The 20775-nt window shown below is 36.8% G+C and overlaps 1 protein-coding gene across 2 annotated transcripts in view; it reads left to right on the forward strand.

Moving 5' to 3' along the window:
- The window catches only part of SLC12A7 (solute carrier family 12 member 7), a 297083-nt gene that overhangs the window by 19379 nt on the left and 256929 nt on the right, over window positions 1–20775 (forward strand). The window lies entirely within an intron of this gene.

Here is a 20775-nt window from a genome sequence, read left to right on the forward strand (position 1 = left end):
CAGAAAATATTCTAGTGTTTTGGATAGATTTTGTATTTCACTAGGTTTTTGTGAAGATTAAAGAAGAAAATGTATGTAAAGCACTTTGCAAACCCTACAGTGCTATATAAATGTGAGCACCAAAGTGTACCTTTTGTCTCCTGTTGAGCAAAATATCTCTCCTGAGAGAAGATGGCAAGGGGTCAAGCTGGATGTCTTCCATCGGTGCTAGCACAGGGCAACTCCCCCTTCTGTTTGCCAGCTCTGTCTCTCCATTGGAATGTGGAGAATTTCTACTGCAAAGAGGAGCAACCTTCTCTTTGACATCAGGCCCTTCATCTCCTGCTTTGCCTATCCCTTGTGAAAAGAGGAAGAAGAAAATTGTTGAAGAACAGGATTTCTTTCTTCTGCAGCGCAGGTACAGCTTCCATCTCCTTTGCCCTTTCCTACCTTATCTGCATCCTTCAAAGAGAGGATTGGTGAATGGGGAATCCCGTCTGACCTTCTGACTCTGCGGTCTCATCTCATGCTGTCTTTGCCTCAAATCCCATTTCCAACCTCCTTTGGGAAGAGAAGGTACCAATAGAGATGCTGCTTCAGGTGATAGAACATAGAAGTATAGTCAAGAAACCAGATTTCCAGGCCCTCCTTGGCTTTGATGCTATTAGCTGTGTGGCCTTAGACAAGTCACTCAGTCCATTTCTTTGTCTTAAAATGAGAGGGTTATGCTGAATAATCTTTAAATTCTCTTTCAGATAGGTCTTGATCAATGATACAAGTAAAACCCAGTGGGACTGTGCGTAAGCTATGGGGAGTGGGGAGGGGAGGAGGAAAGGGAAAGAACATGAATCATGTAACCATGGAAAGATATTCTAAATTACAAATTTAAAAAAGTAAATTTAAAAACAACCAAAACAATTCTCTTCCAGGTTTAACTCTGTTTTTTTTTCCTCTCATATTCTCTTGGTGCTTTCTGTCAGATATTGTCTAGGAAGAAAATAAGCCACTAATTCAATTCAAAGGCTGCTATTCAGTGTATTTTAGATCTTCGATGCTGTGGGTCTTAGCTTCTCTTTTCTGCTTTTCTTAGGTTCACTTGCCTGCCTAACCCTTTTTTGGTTTGTTTTTGTGGCTTTTCAGCACCTCGACCAGAGTCAGTACCCAGAGTACAGACGAAATGAAAATAAGATGATTTTGTTACATTGTAGGAGGGTCAAATCCCAATATACCAGATTTCACAGGACACCAACATTATTTATTGTACTGAAATTTTGATCAAATAAGCACATTGCTACGAACGATATTTTTCACTCTGCTGAACTTGGAGGTGAAAGAGATTTGACAGGAAATGAAAGGGCTGACGCCCAACCTCTTGTTCTGAATCCTGTATGAGAAAGAGGGAAATTTCATATAAACATCTCCAAATTTCATGCTTGCCTCTGCCAAATCTCAGGTCTTAGCTTATGGACTTGTTTTATTGAGTGGGTTGGTAGTCAAATCATTTTTTAAGGCAGCTGGGATGTTTACAGTGGGGAGGGGTGAGGCAATTGTTTCTCAAGTAGTAAGAAATTTTATTTAGGTGTGTACTTATATATTTTACATACTTTAGCTATTTGAGCCTCACATCAGCCTGTGAGGTAAGTACCACAAGTATTATTATGCCCATTTATAGATGAGAAAACTTAGATGAAATTAAAATGACTTGCCTATGGTTAGACAGATATTAAGAATAAAAGGTGAGCATAATTGTCTAATCTAGTGATGTAAAATATATCCAGAATGAGAAGCCCTAAAGGTGTCCTAAAATCAGTCCTCTAAGACAAATTCAGTTAGTATGGAGAAGAGAATAAGGGAGAAATAGAGATCCCAAGACTGTAAGAAATGATTGGTTAGAGAATAGAATGGGATCAGGCTCTTACAGCATGGAACCAGGACATCTGGCAGCTTCTTACAGAAGTAATTATTCTTGCTAACTTGATTATTTTTACATTCTAAAAGTGCTGTTAGCACCTTCTAAATTTCTGTACCCTGTGCAAAGCCCCAGTCACCCTCACCCTTGTTACACCTCTGTTCATAGGTGACATTTGAACTGTAAGTCTAGAATCCTTTCACTGCATGCTGTTGCCTTTCTAATAATGATAAAGCCAGTGAGTTATAGGGAACATATCTGTTCTTACTTTATGCAGAAAATTGGGTACTTTGGTGAGGGAATGGCTATTCTTTGAAGAGGGGCCTTTGTATGGGATTATTCAATGTACAGAATTTGTTGTAACCAAAATTATAAATACCCCTTTTAGCCATCCATTAGGAGAGGGAAATAGTTTTGTTAAATAGGACCCTCTGTTTAAATGGGATTTTCTGAAGTGTCTTTTCTTCTGCGTTTCTGATATTAAATAAAACAAAATGTTTTGTGGGAAAGGAGATGATCTTACAGGATTTTAAGAATTAGATTAGGGAGGTGGGCATGGATTATTTGGGGATGTCATGAGTTCTTGTTATCTGTATCTCCTATTACCTTGGCTATACTGCTTATATCCAAAGATGAAGAAATAAGACTTTGGTGCTGCAATCATCATACAAGTCTGACTGCTTGTACCTACCTAAACCTGTCCCACCAACAGCAATTGGAAGAGAGCTGATTGTTTATTATTTCCAACTTCGTTTTTTGGTTTCTGCTTTCTCACTTCATTTTTCTTATTTAATCAGCTTCACATGAGCCTATGGGATAAGAATATTGCTTGATAATAGTAATATTTTCAAGAACCCTGTTCTGGGGAGAAAAAAAGATCTCCCCAGGGTTTTCTCATTGTCCTGTTGTCCTGGGGGAATTTTCCCAGAAGGAATAATTGGACTGATCCCAGGGCTAGGGAAGGGTTTCCTTTTTAAGTGTGACTTTGCATTGCCCTTGAAGGGAAATGAAAATGGGTTTCAGAAAAACTGTAAAGCGAACTTTTAAGGCCAAATTCTTGTTATTTAAGGTCTTGGAGGGGTGAAGCTCTGAGTGCCTAAAGTCCACAGGATATCTTAGGTTCTGGACAAGAACTGGAATGCACTAGTCTAAGAGAGAGGTAGTTTTTTAAAGTTGTTACTTAAGATTGTTCAAGGAAATATTCTTTAAGCTTTTCCCACTAGTAGTCAGAGGGAGGAGAAAGAAACAAACATTTACTTATTTATTTTTCTTTACTGTTTTTCCTCAAATACATGTAAATTAAGCTTTGACATTCTTGTTTTTTTAATTTTGAGTTCCAAATTCTATTTAGAACTCCATTCCTCCCTCCCCTCTCCTTGAGAAGGAAGGTAATTTCATATTGATTAGATAGGAGTAGTCATGCAAAACATTTCAATAGTAGCCACATTGCAAAAGAATGTGCAGAGTATACAAACAAGAATAATAAAAAGTTTTTTAAAAATATACTTCAATTTGTATTCAGATGCCATCAGTTCTTTCTTGGGAAGTGGATAATATTTTTTATCATAAGCCCTTCAGAATTGTTTTGGGTTATTATGTTGCTGAGAATAGTTATGCCATTCACAATTGATCATCATGCAATGTTGTTGTTACTGTGTACAATATTCTTCTAGTTCTGCTTACTTTAGTTTGTATCAGTTCATCTTAGTCTTCCTAGGTTTTTCTGAAAGCATCCTGCTTTTCATTTCATTTAGGATAATAATATTCCATTACAATCAAATACCACTCCTTGTTCAGCCATTCCCCAATTGATGGACATCCCCATAGTTTTCAATTTTGGGCCATCACAAAAAAGAGATGCTATAAAGATTTTTGTCCATACTGGTCCCTTTTCTTTTTCTCTGAACTCTTTGGGACACAGACCTAGTATTGATATCACTGGGTCAAAGGGTGTGCACAGTTTTATAGTTCTTTGGGTATAGTTCCATATTGCTCTCCATAATGGTTTCAATCACTTCACAGCTCTACCAACAATACATTAGTTCCCCTATTTTTCCAAATCCCCTTCAACATTTGTCTTTTATCTTTTCTGTCTCATTAACCAGTCCAATAGATATAAGGTAGTACCTCAGAGTTGGAACAGAGGCCAGGTACTCTGTTAAGGGTTTTACAAATGTCTCATTTGATCCTTACAACAAGCCTGTGAGGTAGGTGCTATTATTATTTTCTTTTACAGTTGAGGAAACTGAGATATATGGCACTTAAGTGACTTGTCAAAGGTCATGTAAGTGTCTAAGGCAGCATTTAAATTCAGGTTTTCCTGAATACAGACCCTGTCCACTGTACCACCTCCCTGCACACACAAGAATACACCAGACACATTAGAGTGTGATCAGGATATTCTTCCATAGTCTGGCAAACTGCTCGGCCATATCCATACAGCCCATCCTATATCCATACAGCACATTTTAAATATATAAAGTCATTCTTTTTTCCTTTACCCATCGTGGCTATCTCTATCAAAGACCCACCTCACTCCCATCAAAAATTAGCAAATGTTTTGACAATGGGGTACTGAAGTGCCTTGGCTTCCTGACTGGAAAATAGTGGCCCAAGGAGCCATTTGAATGGTTCTGACCAAACATTACATCCATATGATCTGGTTTTCCAGTCCATTCGAGCCAATGCAAAGTATCATTCCTGTTTCCTCTGCCAACTCTCAGCGACAATTATGGACTATCCTACAAATTCCGTACCAAGAGAAACATAGGAAATGAGGAAAACAGAAGATCCCATTTCATTCATCTGGCAAGCATTATATTAATTATATTATATTATTAATTGTATCATCTGGCAAACATTATATTAATTTTATTATTAATTATAATACTATAAAGACCTACTGTGCCTTTATATCCCTTCCTCTTAGCACAGTGTCTAGCACATAATAGGTATTTAATAAATGTATGTTGACTGACTGTGTTGGACATGTCAAGAAACATAGTTTTTATAAGATATGGTCCTGTAGATGCCAAACGATCATCCTAGTGCAAACATCAACAATATGGAAATAGGTTCTGACCAAGGACACATGTAATACCCAATGGAATTGCGCATCAGCTATAGAAGGGGATGGAGGGAAATAATATGATTCTTGTAACCAAGGAATAATGTTCTAAATTGACTAAATAAAATTTTCAAAAAAAAAAAAAGATATGGTCCCTGCCTTCAAGAAGGTTCCAGTCTGGCACTAGAGGGGTGGGATGGGTAAGACACAAATAGCTGTATTACATAATAAATGATAAGTGCATGAGAGATGTACTAAACAAAGGCTTATGGGAAATCTGAAGGGGGGTGTCCTTTCTGATGGAAATGTAGCTTAGAAAAAGGAAGAGGACAGACATCGGGAAAGGCTATCCCTTCTTCCTTCTACTGCTTACACACCTGCCTTGCTGTCCTCACTGTCAATGGTCAGTTCATCAGATAGGAGTAATCAGTAGACTTCTCAATCCAATCTGTATAGCTGATATCAATGGCTGCATATCTCATACTACTGAAGATTCTAATTTCAAGGGCATTGGAAGTGAGGAATCACAGGAGGAAGGAGCATTATCTTGAATTATAGTAATTATATTGGATTTTGTCTATTATATTTGTATATGGTAGCGTTATATTAGCACTATATTGAAATATTTTTTTTTTCTTAAGTGTACTTTCACTCCCAGAATGCTGGTTGCATTTTGCCTTTTTGTGTTTGCCCACCTCGTCAGAGAGACCTATTTTGAGGTAGTCATTTTCTTGTTACTCTTAAGGCATTTTTGTTATGACTATGTAGACCAATAGATGTTTTGCAAAAGTTCCTGAATGTTCCCCTGGAGACTCTAAATTGATGGTTCCCCTTTGAGAAACCTCAAGTGAAAATAAACAAGGTACACAGGTGAGCAATACCAGTTCAAGCCTGATCTAGGCATATTTCCAGGGAATATAGCAAGGTTCTTTTTTTTTTTTTAATCTATCCACAAAGCTTTTAAAAAAATCAATTAATTAGGGGGCAGCTGGGTAGCTCAGTGGATTGAGAGCTAGGCCTAGAGATGGGAGGTCCTAGGTTCAAATATGGCCTCAGACACTTCCTAGCTGTGTGACCCTGGGCAAGTCACTTGACCCCCATTGCCTAGCCTTTACCACTCTTCTGCCTTGGAGCCAATACACAGTATTGACTCCAAGATGGAAGGTAAGGGTTTAAAAAAAAATCAATTAATTTGTCTGTGACATTAAAAAATTCAGGTATCACAAAAAGATGCACACACACACATACACACACACTCATCTTGCTTGTTGCTATTTATTAGCTCTATCTCTGAAGGTGGATATTCACAAGTCATTCTTCAAACAATATTTTTATTGTAAGATTAAAGCTGAAAGAGGATTTTTAAAAGAGGGGCAGTTGGATCCCTGTTTAAGTTTTTTTAATGGAAAAGGTAGACAGTTGGTTTTACTCACCTCAAAAAATATACTAGCTAGTTCATATCACCAATTCGACATGGTATAGAATGGAGTGTTTTCTTCATTTAAGTTTAAATTTGTTATCAATGAGAAGACCCAGAGTTCCTTCTCAAAAAACAAAAAAAGGAGGAAGGGCAGCTAGATGGCATCATGGACTGAGAGTCAGGCCTAGAAATAAGAGATCTTGGATTCAAATCTGGCCTCAGATATTGCTTAGCTATGACCCTGAGCAAGTCATTTACCCTCCATTGCCTGGCTTTTATTACTCTTCTGCCTTAGAACTAATTCACAGTATTAATTCCAGGATGAGATCTTTTTTTTTAAGACTTAAGGCTTGATGCTCATATTCATGCTGGATTACAAAAGAATGTCAACCTGGCCTCCTCGTTTCTGGTATCCAAAGTACCTTAAGCCACAAAATAGATTATAGTTTTTATATTCTATTATGGGAACTTGATAAAATAATTTTTTTATTTTGGACTGAATGAGGCCCATTGTCTGTCCTGACTCAAAAGTCAGATATTTGACCATTTAAAGGTCATGTTCATTGCCCACTCAGCCAAATACTGAAAATTCCATCCTTGCCTTGTTAGCTCATCTGAAAGCAAGTGCTCAGATCTTGTTTTCAACAGTCAAGAAGCATTTTGTCGAGTGCTTTCTGTGTGCCAGGCACTGTGCTTAAGGTCTGGGAATAATAACACCAAAAGCAAGTTGTCCCTCAAGGAGCTTCTCATTGGGAGAAGTGACACAGACTCAGAAAGAGAGTAGTTTGTCTGGTTTTGAAGCTGATCCGTGACATCATGAGGGTGATAGCTTGACTTGAGAGTGGCTGGGGTTAAGCGAGGCAGAACTGAACATAGTCATTGACGTTACTTTTTCTCCCCAAGTCACTGAAGTTCAGTGGCAAGACAAAATCAAGGTTACTGGTCAGTATATCCAAGCCAGTGGGGGGAGGTTACTAACAAATATGAAGGGGGGGAATCAGGAAAGCCTGCCTTCTATATGAGAGAATCCTTGAGCTGAATCTTGAAGGGAGCTAAAGATCCCAAATATAGACAGAGAAGAGAATTAATTCAAGGCAGAAGGGACAGCCTGTGCAAAGGCACAATGACAAGAGATGGGATATGAGAGAGAGAGACAGAGACAGAGACAGAAAGAGAGAGAGAGGGAGAGAGAGAGAGAGAGAGAGAGAGAGAGAGAGAGAGAGAGAGAGAGAGAGAGAGGGAGGAAGAGAGAGAAAGAGTGGAGAGAGAGAGGGAGAAAGAGGAGAGAGAGAGGGAGAAAGAGAGAGAAAGGGAGAAAGAGAGGAAAGAGAGAGAGGGAGAAAGAGAGAGAGAGAAAGAGAGAGAAGGAGGTAGAGAGAGGGAGAAAGAGAGAGGGGGGAGAAAGAGAGGAGAGAGAGAGGGAGAAAGAGAGAGAAAAAGAGAAAGAGGGAGGTGGAGAGAGGGAGAAAGAGAGGAGAGAGAGGGGGAGAAAGAGAGGGAGGGAGGGAGAAAGAGGGGGGAAGAGAAAGAGAGAGAGGGGGAGTAAGAGAGAAAGAGGGAGAAAGAGAGACAGGGAGAAAGAGAGAGGAGAGAGCGAAAGAGAGAAGAGGGAGGAAGAGAGAGAGAAAGACAGAGGGGGAGGGAAAAGAGAGTGGGGGGGAGGGAGCATCAATTAAACCATTTTGGTTCCTATGAGGAGTGCATGAGAGGGAGTGAGAATAAATCAGTTTGGAAAGATAGTTTGAACATCTCACATCGTATTCCATGATAAACACCAAACTGTATACAGGACCTAGAAATAAAAAGTCAAATCATAACCAATTTAGAAGAGCAACTGTAACTATGGATAGAAGAGTTATTGACTGAACAAGAAATTTAAAGGATAAGAGAGATTAAATGGCCAGTGTTGACTATATAAAATTGAAAAGCTTTTACACAAAATCAAAGTAGTAAAAATTAGAAGGGAAATTCTTAACTAGGAACCCTTCTCTTACAAGATCTGCTATCTGGGCAGGTAGGTAGTACAGTAGATAGAGTCCCAGGCCTGGAGTCAGGAGGACCTGAATTCAAATTTGACCTAACTATGTGACCTTGGGCAAGTCACTTAACCCTAATTGTCTAGCTCTTGCCACTTTTCCATCTTAGAATTGATTCGAAGATAGAAGGGAAGAGTATAATAATAATAATAATAATAATAATAATAATAATAATAATAATAATAATAATAATAATGTCTGATATTGAAGGTATATAGGGGAACTGATTCAAATACATAAGGACAAGAACCATTCCCAAATAAGTAAATAGAACAAAGGATATGAACAATTATCTAAAGAAGAAGTCTAAACTATCAACAACCATATGAAAAAAATGCTCTAAATCACTGATAAAAGAAATGAAAATTAAGATTCTAATCCACTAAAACATCAAATCCATAATTAAAAAACAATGCCTCCCAAAAGGAAAATGACAATTGTTGAAGGGGATTGAGAAAGCAAACACATTAGTTTATTGTTGTTGAAGTTGTGAATTAGTCCAACTGTTCTAGAAAACAACTGTGTCCTTCAAGGCACTAAGTATGCATATCTTTTGTCTGAATAATACTACTCTGAGGCTCATGTCCCGAAGAATTAAAAGAAAGTACAAAAGTCCCCATAGGCATGAAAATATTCAGATAGCACTTTTTATTAAACCTAGAAAAGACCTACATGAACTAATGTAAATGAAATGAGCAGAACCAGGAAAACACTGTACAGAATAATAACAATATTGTACAATGATCAAATATGAAAGACTTAGCTACTCTCAGCAATACAATGATCCAAGACATTTCTGAAGAACTTATGACAAAGAACATTATCCAGCTCCAGAGAAAGAATCGATGGAGTCTAAATGCAAATTGAAGCATACTATTTTTAAACTTATTTTATTTCTGTTATGTTCTTATTTTAGGATTTTGGCTTTATCTGAATATTTTCTCACAGCATGACCAATATGGAAATTTGTTTTCCATGATCATATAATCCAGATCAAATTGCTTGCCATATTAAGGAGGGAGGGAGGGAGGGAGGGAGATCATTTGTATCTTATAATTTTGGAAGACGTGTTAAAATTGTTAAATGTAGTTGGGAAAATACAGTATTAAAAAAGAAACGGCTTTTTTTTTTTGCAGAGGAAAGAACTGGAAACAAAGGGAGTGCTTACTAATTGGAGAATGGCTAGGCAAATGATGGCATTTATAATGAAATATTACTGTACCCTAAGAAATGATAAAAAGGAAGGATCCAAGAAAGGCTGTGAGGAATATGAAGACGCAGAGTGAAATTACAGGACCAAGAGAACAATTTATACAATGACTACACTACAACATCACATAGGAAAAAACTGTGAAAAATGTAAGAACTTTGATCAATGCAGTGACCAAACAGGACCCACATGACCAAACATGAAACTCGCTTCTCATTCTGACAGAAAGGTTTTAGATGAGAGATGATGAGTGGCTAATGTACAAATGTGTGAATGTGTAGAATTGTGGATTCAACATACACACATACAAATGTGCAAGTTTGCTTTGTCTGATCATGCTTACTTATTAAAAAGATTTTTTTAAAAATTGGTTGATAATGGGTAATGAATAATAATAATAAATGGAAAATAGTGTCAATGCAGCATTTTAAAAATGTAAAAAAACCAAGAGGTTCAGGGAGAGGACAAATAAGGGAGACAGCTTTGGAAATAGCAAGCTGAGTGTATTTTTTGCTTTCAGAAATTATTGCATAACGGAGATTTTAAAATAATATATCATCCTCTTTTTTATTCTTTTTTTTAACCCTTACCTTTTCCTTTAGTATCAATTCAAAGACAAGAGAGCCATAAGGAGTAGGCAATTGGGGTTAAGTGATTTGCCCAGGATCATATAACTAGGAAGTGTGTGAGGCCAGATTTGAACTTAGGTCCTCCTGACTCCATACCTGGTACTCTGTCCACTGTGCTACCTAGATGCCCTTCTATTCTTTACATTTAGAAATTGTCACATTAGTTGGCACTATTCAAGTTCAGAATCAGATGGAGATGAGACCTGTGATATTGATGAAGGAAACAGTGATGAGAAAACTGCCTTTACCAATTCACGTGGGAGTCTTCTTGGCAATTTAGTAGTCTTACAGAGTTATCTAGAGCACTGAGAAGTTAAGTGATATGTCCAAGGTCATTTAGCATGGGTCATGGGCAGTGATTGAACCCAAGATTTCCTGACTGTAAGGTCAGCTTTTCATCCTCTACTCCATTTCTTTATTTTCTCTCTGTTCAGAATAACAATGAAAAACTATGTTTTTTTAAGACAAACTGGATTTAGGTTGTGAAGGGTTTTATATGACTAAACTGATATTTTGTATTTTTCCTTGAATCAATAGGGAGCTGTTGAATATTTTAAATGCAGAAAGGAAAAAAAGACCCATACATTAGGGATATCAATTTGGCAACTGCATAGAAGAATTCAATAAATACTATGTGGTACTGGCTAAGAAATAGAAAGATAGATAGATCAATGGAACAGAACAGACATATGAAAAACGGCAGTAAAAGACTATAGTAATCTTACATTTGACAAAATCATAGATCCAGGTTTTGGGATAAGAAGTCACTATTTGGTAAATTTTGCTGGGATGACTGGAAGCTAGTTTGGCAGAAGCTAGGTATAGACCTCAATATCTCACACTATTCACTAAGATGCAATGGATACATGATATAGATATAAAAGGAGATGAGTTAAAGAGGGGAGACTTTACCTCAAGAAGATTAGTAAGAGGCTATTGCAATATACAAATCCTTCCTAGATCCAACTAACAAATGGCATTCATATTTGTTTTCACTCATTAAACAGATTGTCTTCCATTGTTTAAGGACAAATATTTTGTCATTGGGAATAATTTTATTTAGTAGATAAGTGGGCAATTCACTTCAGCTCTCAGGTCATCTATAAAATAAGGAGATTGAACAGCATGATTTTAAAGTCTCTTCCTATTCTAAAATTTTATATTCTTTTAGACCTTTGCAGAATTTTCTCCATTGAATTTCATCTTAATATTAAGTCTTTTCATCTTATAATGGAGAAGAAGGACAGAGAAGGGAGTAAAAGAATCCTTTGGCTATGTAGTGATTTTAGATCTTTTGTAAAACTAGTTGAAGATATTGTTCATTATGTCTGTTACTCACTATACTTTATTTTTTTCCTTAAAATTTTTATTTAATTAATTAATTTAGAATATTTTCCCATGGTTACAAGATTCTTGTTCTTTCCCTCCCTGACTCACTGTACTTTAAAGAAAAGTTTGCATCAAAAAACTTTGACTTGAGGTTTACTCAAGGAAAAGCTTTGGATCTGAAGATGAATGGGGAAATTAATTAATATGTTTAAAGTGCCTTATAAAGTTCTATACAAATACCAACTATTATTATAATTTTATTATTATAGCATGTTTTTTGCCAGAAAAAAATTAAGAGGTAGCATTGTGGCTATTGTTGTTCATCCTTTGTTTTTGGAAGGGACCAGTAACATCTGGGGGTGATGACTTGTATGTAAGTTGGACTTAGGTGAAGCAGAGTTGCACAAAGTTGTCAGCCTCACTCTTTTGTCCAACCAATTGATGAAAGTCTTGATGACTATCAATGGCCTGAGATGCAGTAGATGACTGATGTTTTCTGTGTCTGACCAAGCTCTAAGCTCTTTATCTGCCTTCATGGCCACTGGAGCAAATTGTTCTCATCTGCTCATTTCACCAAGGGAAGTCTTCACCTGCTTGGGTTAGGCACTTCCTAATGGGCTTAACTTGAGTACTGAGACAGTCTCACTGGGGTGTGGCCACCTCCCACACCACAACTTCTTGGAGCCACAAATGAAAGTTGGGTAAAAACCAAAAGTGGATGAGCAGCCCTGAAGAGGAATTGACAAGTCCTCACACCGGAGAGGCTAGTCCTCTCTGAGCACTCCATACACCCTACACTATAGGTAAGGGGGGTTAAATGATATGAACCAGTAGTTCTCAAAAGAATTATAAACTATTAACAGCCAGATGAAAGTATTCACCATGCCACTAATAATGAGAGAAATACAAATCAAAATATCCCAAAGATATCAACTGAGATGGAGCAAATTGAGAAAAAAATTTTGGCTATGTAAAAACAAGATATCAACAGTTTAATTTGTTTTAATTAGTTATCAACATATTAAAAAACAAAATGAAACAAACTGAGAACTCCAAAACCAACTAGGTTCATGAGCCACAGGCTAAGAATTCCTGCCTTAGAAGCAGGAAACTTGAAGCTGAAATATTGCTGAAATATAGGAATTTACTGCATTCTGATGTTTAAAGATGTTCCTTTTGCCCCATTATTTAAATAGACTTATTTTCTTCTTGGATTTATGTTTAAACGTTTCATTGTACCTTGTACTTAAGTGTTAATTTGTAAGCTGAGGCAAGTCTCAGATGTAACTATATTTGATCTCAGAAGAACAAACTCATTTGGTTTGACACCTTGTCCTTACTCTGGTGATATTTGAATCAGTTTAAATAGAGAAACAAGCAAACCTGCTAGGCTCATATATTTTTATTTGGCATTTCAGTTTTTTGCTTGTTTGTTTTTAATCATAAACCAGGGTTTGGCTTCCTGTCCCACACGATAGAAAGATTTTACTAGGGGCCAAATCTTTCTGTTTGAATCTCCCTTAAATGAAAGTTTGTTGTTATTTTTCAGTTGTTTGGTCATTTTGGACTCTTCATGACCCCACAGACCACAACTGTCCATGAAGTTTTCCTGGCAAGGATATGCCATTTCCTTCTCCAGTAGATCCTTTTGTCAGGCAATCAAAGGTTAAGTGACTTGTCCAGGGTCACACAATTAAGAAGTGTCTGAGGTCAGATTTGAACTCAGTTCTTTCTGACTCTAGGTCCAACACTCTATCTACTGAGCCACCTAGATGCCTCCTAAAATGAAAATTTAAGGCAAGAAAATCAATTTGGTCCAGGCCATTTCCATTTTTACCTATTGGCAAGGTCTTAAGCCACAGGAAGATTGATTAGGGAACTAAGAGCATTAATAAAAAGAAGGTGGAAAACAGACTCTAGCTCAATCTTCCTCTCCCTTTGCATAGTGTTATTGCTATTGATTTCCTTCCAGTAATGAAGTTACTGCAGAACTTTTGGATGTCTGTCAATTTAAGAAGATTTAATTATACTTCCTGAGCTCCTAGCTCAAAAGAACTTGTAGTAATTGCATATGCAAAGCCAGAGTGATTTAGATTTTGCCATTTCTGGATGATGTGGAATCCAGTTTATTTTTTTTAATAGTCTGCAGCTAGCCTTTGCATCCTTTTCATACAGACACCATTTCTTCTCCTCATCTCACACAAATAAAAACTCATTGTGGTCCTGCAGTTGTAAGAAATTCACTCATAGGGACAGGACGGTCCAATGGTATCTAGGATGCAGAATGTCCCAATGTTTCCCTAAAATTAAATAGAATAATACTGACAAATCAAAGCAAGCTGATAGTGGTAGTAGGGAAATGAGCTATACAAGGTGTCCCAAAAGATTTTAGCTTAAGTTGCATTTAATAGCTTAATTTAAGTGGCACTTTAATAGCTTAAAATTACCTTAAGACATAGGGAAATATCCTATGTATTCTTCCTATGTGTGCTTATATACATGTGTCTAAGTGTATTAATATTCTTCCTATATGTGAATATATATTCATATCATGTGGAATAGTTTGATGACTATATTTTTAAACAATAATTCATTATTTTTATTTTTCATGTTACAGGTTTTTAAACATTAATCTGCCCCTATAATGTCCCTATCTCTTTCCAACTAAGCAAAATTTTTTAAAATGAAGAAATAACACTTCCTAGCTTTGTGACCCTGGGCAAGTCACTTAACCCCCATTGTCCAGCCCTTACCACTCTTCTGTCTTGGAACCAATACACAATATTGATTCTAAGATGGAAAGTAAGGGTTTAAAAAATAAAATAAAATGAAGAAATACTTCAATACATATCTACATAGTCTATAAAAACAAATTCCCATATAAGCCATGTTTGAAAATGTATGTCTTTCTGAATTTTGAATTTATCACTCTCTGCCAGGAGGTAAGCATCATGTTGCATCTTCAGAGGCAGCTAGGTGGGATGCCATATTGAAAAACCTATGGGACTTGGAGTTAGGAAGAATAAAGTTCAAATCCTCAAATACTTAGTAGCTATGTGACCTGGCCAGGTCACCTAATCTTTGATTAGTTTCCTCATCAGTAAAATGACAATAAATAATAATACCAATTTTACCAGGTTGTAGCAATAATTAAATGAATTGACATATGTTAAGTACATTGCAAAACTTAGGAAGCATTAGATATTATTATCATTCATTATTTTGAACTCTTTATCATTGTGTAAATCAGTTCTAAAAAATTTCAGTTATTTTTCTTTGCCATCATTGTATAAATTATTCCAGTTCTGTTCACTTGTTCTGCATTAGTTAGAAAATAACAATAAAGTGAAATATAATCCATTTCCTTTGTAATCCTACATATTTTATTTTATTCACTTAAAAAGATTATTCTTGGAATAACCCATACATGGGCTCTACCAGTCTGACAAAGGGATTCATCATGTGAAAATAAACTAAGAACTCTTCTAGAAGAATGAATGATCAGCCAAGAAATATACTTTCCAGATTCATTTTGCCTATTTTTTAAATAGTTGTAAAACAAAAAAAGAAGTTGTAAAACTCACTTTCAACCCTTCCAAAAATTTACCAACTTTCACATAAATCCTTTTTTAAAAGAACTGATTGAGAATATGTTGTATTTTTAAGATAGTAAGAGAAGGACATTAATGGTAAATTAAAATAACCTACCACTCTCCCAGGACAAACAGAATTAATAAAGGAAAAGGATATGGAAGAAGTGCAATCATATATAAGGACTGTGACCACTGCCTAGTCTGCGATTTTGACAGATCGAAAAAAATCAGTCATATTCATCCATTCCTTTAAAGAAAGTCTTATTGCAAACCTGATTAAATGGGAGTTGGAAGATGCATACTGAAGATGGACAGAAAGGCTAAGCTCTTAAACTGTAACAGGAATCAGCTTACCTAAAGAATCAAGATTTGAACTATTATAGCAGAATTTCAGATGTACCATTGCTGGTAGGGCAGCTTAATGGTACAAGTGGATAGAGTGCTGGACCTGTAATCAGGAAGACCTGAATTTCCTTCCTTCCTTCCTTCCTTCCTTCCTTCCTTCCTTCCTTCTTTCCTTCCTTCCTTCCTTCCTTCCTTCCTTCCTTCCTTCCTTCTTTCCTTCCTTCCTTCCTTCCTTCCTTCCTTCCTTCCTTCCTTCCTTCCTTCCTTCCTTCCTTCCTTTCTTCCTTCCTTCCTTCCTTCCTTCTTTCCTTCTTTCTTTCTCTCCTTCCTTTTCCTTTCCTTCCATTCCATCCTCCCTCCCTCTCTCAGAGGACAGAAGACACAGTGAAGATTCCCCTAGCACCTAGCTCTGGGCAATGGAAGAAGGAAAAATGAAGAATTGCAATTTAAGTAGTACTGCTCAAATGCAAATATATACAAGAGGATGATGGCTGAATCAATTGTGATATGTAATATAATAAATATTACTATGTAACAAAAATATAAATATAAGGAATTTGGAGAAATAGAAACCAGAAGACCTACATGAACTGTCACAGGGCAGAGAAAGTAGAACCAGGGCAATAATATACATAGTGCTACAACAATGTAAATTAAAACAACAATAAAAGGCAGCTGAACTTTTATTAGAGTTATTTGCCAATTGGCCAGAAGATAGATGATGAAATAAGTCTCTCAGTAGATAGGCAATGACTATGGGTGTGGAATAATGCATATTGTTAGAGGCCATCACTTATTATGTTGGTTGATTTACTTAATTTTTTTATGACAACAGAGAGTTCTATGGTAGAGGCAGAGAGAAATAGGATAAGAAGTGGCTGAGGTATGGAAAACAAAAGGCATCAATTAAACAATCCAAAAAATTATTTAAGTTGAGGCTGCAGCTTCCCACCTTTTAAAGCCCATGGACAGATAGTGATTCCCAGCTGATAGTTATTTGGTAGGCACACAGAATAAAAAGCACAATGGGATTATCTTTCTCTAAAGATCATGACATTAATTCACCCACACTGTATATATTTTATTAAGGAATAATGTTAAGGATCTACTAGATAAAAACATGATATTGATGAGTTAGTGATGCATAACATTGACTAGTCAATCAGCCAATCATATTTATTGAGTGACTACCATGCACAAATCACAATGCTCTGATACCTTTATTTTTTTTATATTGACAAATATTTATTATATGCATTAAAAAAAGCTTTTAGGCAAGGTAAGGTATACTTAAGGATCCTCAACTCACTCAAGGAACTTTTTTCTATGAATGAAGGAAGGGGAGGGCAGCAAATTTCTCAAGAGAAAGGAATAAAGGTAAGGATGCTGGTGGTCTTCAGTGGATGAGAGTAGCTGGAGTGACTGAGTTAGTGTCAAAATGTAGGGAGATGAAAGTCAAGGTAAACAGGTTGAACATTATCCTTCAAGATAATGGGGAAACCTCAAAACCTATTGAAGTAGGATTGATAGTAGCAGTAAAGAAAGATCATGGGGAAGAGTAAGAATCAGGCTTCTATTTCTTAAAAGAGGTGGGTTGGAAGGGACAGAAAAGAACTAGAACCAGTGAGCCAAGTTTTGGAGATCAGACAAGTTATTGTAATGAAAATTTCCAAATTTCTATTATAACAAAATATGATGGTTTGGAAGGCAGGTTGTCAGTCATAAAACATCTTCAAAGACAATGTGAATTACAACTTGTTGGGTACTTTTAATGTTTATTACTAATAAACATAAAAGCCCTTCTAAATCTAAAACAAAATATGTAAACACAAAAAAGTGGACTTTATATGAAACCAGGAATGCTAGCTTCATACCATTTTCTTTAAGTATAAAATTCTTTACTTTCATTTCAAAATATTTGTCATGCTATTTGAACTTCTCTTCCTTTGTGTGAATTTACAATATTGCAATAGCCATTAAGACATCATTATTGCTAAACCCAACCTCATTTCTCCTCCAAAAACAGTGCTGAGAGGATTTCTAACACCAACAGGTTTCTTTATCCATTCGAGTCCATCTCTTCTGTCTCAAAACTTGGTTGTCCAGTTTTTTTCATTACTTTCAGCATTATTTCTCTTTACATTGTTGATTTTAATTCTTGATTCTGCTCATTTCACTCAGCATCAGTTCACAGTACCAGGATTCTTTCTACATTTCTCTGGATTCCTTTGTTTCTATTCCAAACTTCACACTCAGTTCTGGTCTTTCCATCAAGAATGCCTGAAAATCTTCTACTGAATCAAATGTCCATTTTTTCCCATACAGGATTATGCCGAGTTTTGAAGGATAAATTATTCTAGGTTGTAAACCCAGGTCTTTTGCTTCTCTAAATATTGTATTCCAAGATCTCCTCTCATTTACTGTTGAAGCTGCAAAGTCTTGTGTGATCCTAATTGTAACTCCTTGGTATTTGAACTGTTTCATTCTTGATTCTTGCAATATTTTCTCCTTGATATGGGAATTCTGAATCTTAACTATGACATTCTTGGGAGTTTTCATTTGAAGATTTCTTATAGGAGGTGATCTATGGATTCTTTCAATTTTTACTCTTCCTTCTGGTCCTAATAAATCTGGGCAGTTTTCAGTTATGATTTCTTGAAAAATAGTATCTAAGCTTTTTACTAGATCAGTGTTTTCAGGGAGCCCAATAATTGTAATATTATCTCTTCTTGACCAGTTTTCTAAATCAGTTGTTTTTGATACCAGATATCTTACATTTTCTTCTTCCAGTTTTTCAATCTTTTGATTTTGTTCCAATATTTCTTGCTGTCTTGAGGAGTCATTGATTTCTGTTTGATCTATTCTTGCTTCCAAGAACTCTACTTTTTGGGCAAGGCTTTCCACATTCTCTTCTAAGCTATTTAACTTACTTCCAATTCTTTCCTCTAGGACTCATATTTCACTTTTTATCTCTTCTTTCATTTGTTCTAAGAATTGATGAAATTCTTGTGGAAATTTTATTTTTTCCTTAAAGTCTCTAGTTAGAGTTGTTATAGAGTTGCTCATTCCTTCATCTTGAGGATCTCTGGTTTTGGTTCTGGATGTTATTTTCATCTTTAATTTATTCGTCTCTCCAGGTTTTGTTCCTGAAATGGGATTTTCTCCTGGAACTGAGTTATGACACATATAGACCTTCTGGGTATGTTGACTGCTAATGTTGGGTCTTATCTTGGAGCCCATGTGTTCTGGCACTGACCTCAACATCCTAAGATTAGGCCTCTTTGGATTTTTAAAAGTTCAGAACTGAATCTAAAGGATCTACTGTCAGGAACCTCAGAGTTCTTGGGACTGGACTATACTGTTTTGATAGCTATGGACAGCTACTTTTCTCAGTAGAGTAGATAGTTTGAAATTCCACGACAGTTTGAATCCTAGATGATAACTTTTTGTAAATGTTCAAGAAAGAATTCTTGTCCAGAAATAAGATGACCTCTTCTAACTATGATTCAAAATTCGCTTCACTCAAGAATCAGTCTATTAATTTCTGCAAGATTAGTTCAAGATTTGGCTGTATAGGTATTTGTCTCACTCTGATACCTTTAGAAGTAATACAGAAAAATGTACAATCAATCCCTGTAGCATTACCATAAACCAGTGACGGCAAATGTATGGCACAGGTGCCAAAGATGGTACCTAGAGCACTCTCTGTGGGCACACAACTGCCCTTCTCCCCCTGAGTTTGTTACTAGAAAGGCAGAGGGACTTGGAGGAGCTGCTCCCCTCCCCCTATTCCCTGTGCCTGAGGACATTTTTTCACATCCTCTGACCTTCTATCCAGCAGCCCAATGAGAGTGCACAGGGGGTAAGGTGGGTGGCTCATAGACAGCAGAGCCAGAGGGGAGTGACCTGAACACTCTACCTGGAAGTCACTCCCCTCCCCCTCTCTATACTTGCTGAGGACATTCCTCATTTCATCCACTCCTCCATCCAGCAGCCCAGTGGGAGCACTTTCTCTATCCCCTGTGTGGGGTAAGGGGGGCATGGCACTCCGTCTGGGGGGTGGAGGTGGTGCCCACCACTCTATCTCTAAAAGATTTGCCATCACCGCCCTCCATCTTTAGAGAAGGAGAATGGATTTTTTTTTTCTGAAAAGGATCAAGCCTTTAGGAGTAAATTATAATAATCACTTGAGGCTTAGGTTTATTTTCATCTCTTGAAAGACTAAAGCAATGGGCAATTCAGTTTCCTTAATATATTTTTGGATATAGGAATATAGAAGAAATATTTAAAAATAGTCCCTTCCTACTAGGAGCACAAAATCAAGTTGGATCGATCCATCAAATCTCTCCTTGAATCTCTTCCCTCTTATTTCCAAGTCATGGTTCTTTAGCACAGTTCCTGGCACATTGTAGTTGCTGTTGAGTCATGTCCAACTCTTAATGACCCCATTTGGGGTTTTCTTGGCAAAGATACTGGAGTAGTTTTCTATTTCCTTCCCTAATTCTTTTTACAGTTGAAGGCAAATGAGGCAAATAGAGGTAAGTGACTTGTCCAGAGTCATGTGGCTAGTTGTGTGTCTGAGGCCAAATTTGAACTCAGGTCTTCCTGAATCCAGTGCTGGAGTTCTATCCACTTCACCACCCAGCTGCCCCACACTTAGTGAATATTTATTGAGTTGATTTTCTTCTCTTTATTACCTCCTCCTCCTTGCTAGAACTCCTCAAATGTGAACTTGATGGCCATTTCTGGAAGGCAAGTACTATATCTTCTATGATATTTCTGCTATATCCAGTGCCTGATCCAGATGTAGGCTCACAGTAGGCAGTTCATAAATGCTTTTTAGAATGAATGAATTGAAATAGTTTAGTCCCATCATTTGGAAGGAGAACTTAGATCCTTTTCCTTCATTCATTATTCTGGAAGAATTGGTTTACTGGTCAAGGATCCAAATCTGCAATCCTTTCTACCGGGGAAGGGTGATACTAGTATAGATTGCTTCTGTGTGTGTGTGTGTGTGTGTGTGTGTGTGTGTGTGTGTGTGTGTGTGTGTGGTGCAGTGGTATTTCTGAGCTGCAGTAGGGTTAAAGGAAATCTGCAATAAGTCAGGAACTGATATGTTGAGCCCCATGGAGCAGAGTGCCATCAAGCTGCCCAAGAAGGAGAAATGATTTACCCAGAAAATAGTATATTGGAGACCTTCCTGAAAGAATTATTGGGTATATTTTTCTCCTCTTTTCATCCTGTGATTAGGGTTAGTC

This window comes from Monodelphis domestica, chromosome 3, assembly GCF_027887165.1.
Source record: "Monodelphis domestica isolate mMonDom1 chromosome 3, mMonDom1.pri, whole genome shotgun sequence".
Lineage (NCBI taxonomy): Eukaryota > Metazoa > Chordata > Mammalia > Didelphimorphia > Didelphidae > Monodelphis > Monodelphis domestica.